The 7098-nt window shown below is 32.5% G+C and overlaps 1 long non-coding RNA gene across 1 annotated transcript; it reads right to left on the bottom strand.

Annotated features, from left to right (window-relative positions):
• Nucleotides 1–1783: 1783 nt before the first annotated feature.
• On the bottom strand, nucleotides 1784–3888 carry LOC114074850. Its single transcript, XR_003575151.1, has 2 exons — nucleotides 3472–3888; nucleotides 1784–2217 (listed from the first exon to the last, which is right to left on the bottom strand). It is a non-coding gene; the product is annotated as an uncharacterized LOC114074850 (long non-coding RNA).
• Between the last annotated feature and the right edge of the window lie 3210 nt (nucleotides 3889–7098).

Raw genomic sequence — 7098 nt, 5'->3', positions numbered from 1 at the left:
TATATATATATATATATATATATATATATATATATATATATGCATACTCTCAACTTTTAAACTTACACTTGATAAATTTTTTGTTATAAATTGTTTAAACTTTCCAACTTACACTTGATAAATCTTTTGTTATATTGACTTACATGTAAATGGTCCAACCATGTCTGTCTTGTCTAATATATATATATATATACTAGATAAGTATTGTACGTGCTAAGCACGGGCCCGACATATAATCTTATTCGTGATCTATAATTGATTAATATAAGTGAGACAATCACATATAGACGCCATTATATAAAATAAATAAAAATAGGCCAAATACATAAACAGATCTCTAAACTTGTTAGATTTTTCCCCTCAGGTACCTCAACTATGTCATTTTCCTATTCAATCATTAAACCGTCCATAATTTATTCCTGTTATACATTGTTAGTTGATTTTGATCGGCTTTTCTATTGTAAATGCCTTCGATTATGTTCTTATTGTAATGACAAAAGATCTGTCTACAATACACATGAATGCAGTTCCTCCAGATTCTTTGGAAGAAGAGGAGGCCAACTACATAACCCGAGAATGAGAAAGGTAAACTATAAGCAAACCTTACCACTAACTCACTACTAACTCGTAAATAAAAGATTGTGTCATGTTTGTGCAAGTATGAGTCTTCACATCAAAAGACATCTCCTAAGTCTTGCACAATTATATCTATGAGTGACTCATGAAGTGACTCATGTAGAATAGAATACACTGGCTTCATATCAGTTAACTATATCCATAATATAAACTATATCCATAATATAAACTATATCCAAAAGTTTGTAACAATTGACTTACCTCTGTGGATTACCTAAATATGTGGATTTGGAGTGTTAAAAGTACTCTTCTATTTTAATCATACTCGTGAGATTCAAAATTGGAGAGATTAAAGTCACGACAAAGAGGATCAATAAAAAAGCGTTGAAGAGCTCATAGGTGTCAAGGCTTGACAACATTACTACCATCCTCTGTTTTGAACTCTTTTATTCACCGAAGAAAGCCAACACTACCAAATACAACATCTAACACACATTTTCATTATTTCGACTGGAACTAAACTCAAATGGACATGTCACACACTTATCGTCGACTGTTTCCTCTTCTCTTGCATCAAATTGTTCAAAATTTTTTTCAAATGATCAATACAAAAATAGAGATTACATCTATACAACATATATATCTACACCTATAGATATTATTAGGCAACAACTTCAAAAATCAATCCAACACTCACAACTTTAAGCCTGAATTTTGGAGAATGTAAGATGAAATGACTACAGAAGAACAAAAAATTATGCTTCAATCAATATAATAATTATTGTACTTAATTATACATTGTTCTACCAAAGTAAAGACAAATAAAATGATTTAGTTCTACCAAAGTAAAGACATATCAAAAGTAAGCTTTGATAAGTTTGTCCCTTTTTACACTCCCTCCGTCCCTTTTTACTTTGGTAGAACTATTTAATTAGATTCCCTCCGTTCAAATAAGAACTATGTGCCAATAAAAGTGTAATTATACACAATTCTACCAAAGTAAAGACAAATAAAATGATTAACAAAAATTTGGTTCTTAAAAGTGCAAGAAATTCATAAATCTCACCATTGATTGATCTAATTTATCTGAAGCCTGATCATTATATCAAAAATACAAATTCTGAATGCAAGAACTATACAAAAGATAACTACAATTTTCTGAATAAACTATCTTTATCTATATTTTTTAATTACTGACAAAGTGAGATCGAAAAGACCGTCAACTTACTTCTTTTTAATTAATATATAGTCATCTATTTATAGCAACAACTTGATATAATGATATCCTTAAGGTTTAAAACTATGGCTAGCCATCTATGAATTTCTCCTTGAACTTGTAATGAATTTATTTTATCACTTTCTACATTCATGAAATAAAATGTCACTTTTAACAAAAAGAAACTTCAACTAAATATCAGAAATTGTAGTCCCTTATGGTTGAAAAAATGTGTTGATAATCTTGAAACTCACATTTCATTCTATCCAAAGTAGGCCCCTTTATCTGTGTGAAGATGCCGCTTTGTCCCACATATTTCACACACAATATGTTGGTCTCTATGTGGATGCTCAAACAACTTCATCTGCTGTCACAAAAAATATTTTTCAAGTAATCCTTTCCATAGCAGTTGGATTGACATTCCTCTACATGAAATACAAATGACCTTTGTTTATGCAAAATATCAAGAGTACAATATTTTAAGCACATTCTAATTTCTGGAGGTCCAAGAGCAAAGTGCTTGTATGCTAATGAATAAAAAGGAAAGTTCTTGTTAAATCAAAAGAGTGGTGTGTGAGCAACCTTACCCCTACTTGTGAAGGTAGAGAGTTGTTTTTCAATAGACTCTCATCACTATTTTCGGATATGCTCTGAAAAAACATGTTTACATAAATTTTCAACAAAAATTGCTAGATGCAACATATAGAATTGACTTAGCAAACGAACAATCAAGTTCATTTATTTTCTCTTATAAACATAAAGTTTGTACATATTACAACATGAAAGAAACTTGATTCTTTATTCAATTTACTTAAACAACATTCCCAGTGATTCAATATACTCAAAATAGAACATTAAAGTGATGTAAGATATACAATACATATACAGCTTTAAAGATAAAACATAGGCAAGAAATACAATAATTTCCTTTATTTTCATTAATGCTCCACATACAAGATATGAAAGATTTTCACATTTTAAATTGCACTGCTAGAGTGTAACTTCATAATATTAGTCTTGTCCATGTTGTTTTGTGTATCCGTATTTTTGCAATTTTATAAACTTGGCATAGGCTTTGACGCAACCACATTTATTTAAATCTTCAAATTTCTTTAACTTCTCAATTATTGTTAAGTCACAAATATAGCAACAAACATACACCTACTAATTGAATGATAAAGTTGCATCCCTTCAGAAGGAGCAATAAACATTGAGCACTTAAATTCCTAACTCAAAAAATCTATAATCTATCCCAATCAACTTAAAAAATGAAGTAAAATATTAAAACAGAAATTGAGAAAAAAGAATGTAAAAGAGACTATATCTTAAGAAAATTAATGAAAAAAATTGAGTATAATTTATACATATCTCACGAACACAAAGAAGGAATTTAACTCCTGGGCAAAAATCCTATTGCATTTGGTGACTTTTTGATTGCTTGATCAATCTGTGGAATGAGAGAATATAATTTCACTCTTAAACCCTCAATTTTCATTCAAACCTTAAAATAAAAATCTAAAACTCCTAAACAAGTGAACAAACAAATAATAATAACAACAACACAGCCTTAGAGCATAGTGTCATGACAACACACCATCAAAAGTAAAATATGAGACTTTGAAAAAGTGAAATATGCCATAACAAGAAATTGAAAGTGATAAAATATAGAGACGGTAAACCTTAGAAAAGGATGCACAATTTTTCTCGAACTAACGAAAAGAGGCCTCATTTGAAGGATCCATCTCCTTTGCCACAAAATTGCCCAGCTATACCTGGACAGCAATATCAGAAAAGAGAAAATACATAGCATATAATAAGATAAATCAAGGATCTAAAGAACCAAAATTGTATCATATTGCTCTTCACTCAAACATGGATAAATTCCATAAATATTTGATGCTTATGCTTTATCGATTCTCTTCCTCTTACATGTCGTGAGTTTCAAATTGGGATATTCAACAATATAGCTGATTTAACTCGTAACCCATAAGCTTCGAAACGTTAGGAGAAGAAGAGATTTGAGGAGATGATCCATCATTTTGGCTATGAGGTGTTGACAATTGCTATTAATAATAACAATCTAGAAGTTAAGGAAAAAGATCTAGTTTTATCGGGAATGGAAAGAAAAAGTAATGTGGTTTGCTAGAATATCAATCATGCGTAATTACTATTTTACCCTTGCATGATAACATAATTATGAAACTGCCATTGGTCGTCCTACTTCATCATGCTTCTATATAGTAGTAATATATATATATATATATATATATATATATTTCATACTTACACTTGATAAATCTTTTGTTATAGAATTGTCTCAACTTTCCAATTTACTCTTTGATAAATCTTTTGTTATAAAATTGACTTAGATGTACGTAAATGGTCCAAACATGTCTGTCTTGTCTAATAGGAGTGAAAAAGAATATATATATATCCTTTTGCTAAGTAAGACGTATATATAATTAATTTCACACATTAATTATTTTTTTCATTAATTTTGCCTCCTTTAATTCAATAAATCATTTGAGTTGATCATCTTAAATAACCATCGTAATTTACCTAGACCCTTGAACCTAATCTCGTGATGACTTTCCTTTAGCTACAAGCTTCACGATACTCAACAGTTGCATCTTGCATAGTTTCAATTAATTCAGCCACCATATTGCACATATAAAATCCAGACCCATGCTTATTGGGCACATGATCACATCATCATATCCAAGAAAATACAACTCTCACATTTAGCGTTAATTGAGGCAACAAGGAACGCACATTCACATTTTTTAAGTTATAACTCATAGACAAGCTTGATTTCTAAATTATTTTGTTCCATAGACGATCATTGCTGATTATCTATGCCTTATATGATCCCTAAGGCCAGATACCAATTGGAACCTTCTTAGTTCCAATTAACTTGCTTGTGTAGCTTCAGTCGGGACTACGACTCTAGTTCACTTCGTTGAGATACCAATTGGACTCAACTCATACGACAAGCGACAATAATAGCTAGCAATCCCCACAAAACTCCTAATTTCAATCACAGAACTTGGTCGAACCGAATTCTTAACCGCCTCAATCTTTAACTAATGGTAACGAAACCTTAAATCAATCTTAAAGAAAAACGATGCACCGACAATTGGTCAAAAAGGTCATCTATCTGAGGCGATGTATACTTGTTCTGAATGGTAACCCTATTATACTTTTAGTGATCTATAGACATCCTCTCTTGCTATGATGGTGTTACCTCTTTTGTTGCTCGAGTTCGAACCGTAGAGTGAAGGAGGAAAGATACCGACTTGTATCAGTATCACCTAGTTATCAGTTGGATTTATGTCATAGCATGAAGGAGTAGAAAGAAGTAACTCCCAAAGTCCTATAGCCTCTCGAAGAAAAGTACGGATGTCATCGTACCATTCTCCAAGACTCCACTAGACTCATTGTGGTACAATGATATCAATGAACCTAGACTCTGATATCAATTTTGTCACGACCCAGACCCTCGTGATTGCCACCCACACTAACCCTCCGGTGGGAGAACCATTACTACAATCCAAACTAATAAATTTTTTATGAAAACTAAGGAATTGAAAGATACCGAAGTAGGTTTAAAATAAAGAAACTATATAATTAATACGGAGTCCCCATAAACTACAAAGGTTTAAACAAATAACTAACCAAACTAATGTGGAAGAACAACCCCTAGACCTGAAAGTCATTGTACCAAAACTCAACTAACGACAATTCTAAGAGCAAGGGGTACAACCCTGAAACTAAACAACACCTTAAACAAATCGTCTAAGTCTGAAAAGAGTAAACTCAAACAAGATCGACTCTAGCAGCTTGAAAGAACTGACTCACCCTTGAATCCACTCAATGCTCAATAGTCACCTAGCATAGGTCTATCAATAGCCACCCAAAGATGTCATGTACTCAACAAAGAAAGAGCAAGTTCAATATCAGTACACAACCACAGTGTACTAGAAGGATTACGCGGCGACTATCCCATTAAGTGCAACATAACTCAATGCAACATAATAATAACATGCATACATCTAACATATACAATATCATCATCATTTACAATCAACAGAGCATTTCAAAATTCTCAAATATCACAGTTATATCAAGTAGTAGGTCCTCTCGTGGAACTAAAATCGAAACACATAGCATACCAGAATGTGGTACCCGATTTAATTTTTATGCCAAAACATGGAAACTGATCCTAGTTAGTTATGACGGAACGTGGCAACCGATCCCAATGTGACAACGATCACAACTAGTTATGCCGGAATGTGGCAACTTATGCCAATTAGTTATGCTAGAACGAGGCAGCTGATCCATTGAACACACCACAATCACAATCACAAGTATATTCTCAACATCATACAATCAAAAAGTGATTCATGATATATAATTATTCATTTATCTCGTTTAAAATAAGTGTGATTAATAATACAACATTCACATACATACATGTATTATAATGAAGAAAGAATAAACATATATCAAATAATCATAGAATCAGAACCATCACCTACCTTGAATTCAAGCTTGAATCTGTTAAGACACTTGAATCTTCCCTTTCCAGATTCTTTCCGTTTGTTCTAGGTTTACAAAGAACAATTTATACGCAAGGATCAACAATCAAAGGTCCAATCATTGAGATTATAATGAACTCAATAAACCTAGAGCAAATCCATGATCCCCATACCCAAATTAGGGCTTTTCCCACCATAATTCTCAGATAAAAAACCTCCCCCATCGGTAATGACCCAAGAAACTAAATTCTACGGATTGAAACATGGATTCAGAGATTAAAAACCTTACCTTTAGCCCAATAATGGTGAAAACCGTCAAGAACACACCTTGGGTCATTCCGTAGCTCTCAAAGTTAAAAAATGTATAATAAAACATTTTTGGAGGTTTATTTCCGACTTAAGTCGCGTCTGTCCCGTAATGGCGGCACTCATCCCGCTACAACGTCCTTGCCCCGGCGGAAGAAATCCACCCGACGACTTGAACTGAACCAGTGAGCAAAATTAATAATTCCAAGACCCCATCTCACACACACCTTCAACAACCGAAACTCAAAAAATACCATTCACGCCAAGATCAATTTCACGAGTTCTATTCACCTGAATTCAATTTCATAAAGTCGTACGTGTTCCTTAACGTCTTGTTTATCTACTCATGTAATTAAAATCATAAATAGGTTTCTCATTCGTTAGCAGATTTCCCTAGACCTAATCGACTCCGATTTCATCCAAACTTGGACAAGACTAGAAAATCTCAAATTAGTACGAAAA

The sequence above is a fragment of the Solanum pennellii genome, chromosome 11 (assembly GCF_001406875.1).
Source record: "Solanum pennellii chromosome 11, SPENNV200".
Classification (NCBI taxonomy): domain Eukaryota; kingdom Viridiplantae; phylum Streptophyta; class Magnoliopsida; order Solanales; family Solanaceae; genus Solanum; species Solanum pennellii.
Note: the sequence above shows the minus strand (reverse complement) of the source record. Positions and strands in the feature narration are given on the sequence as shown.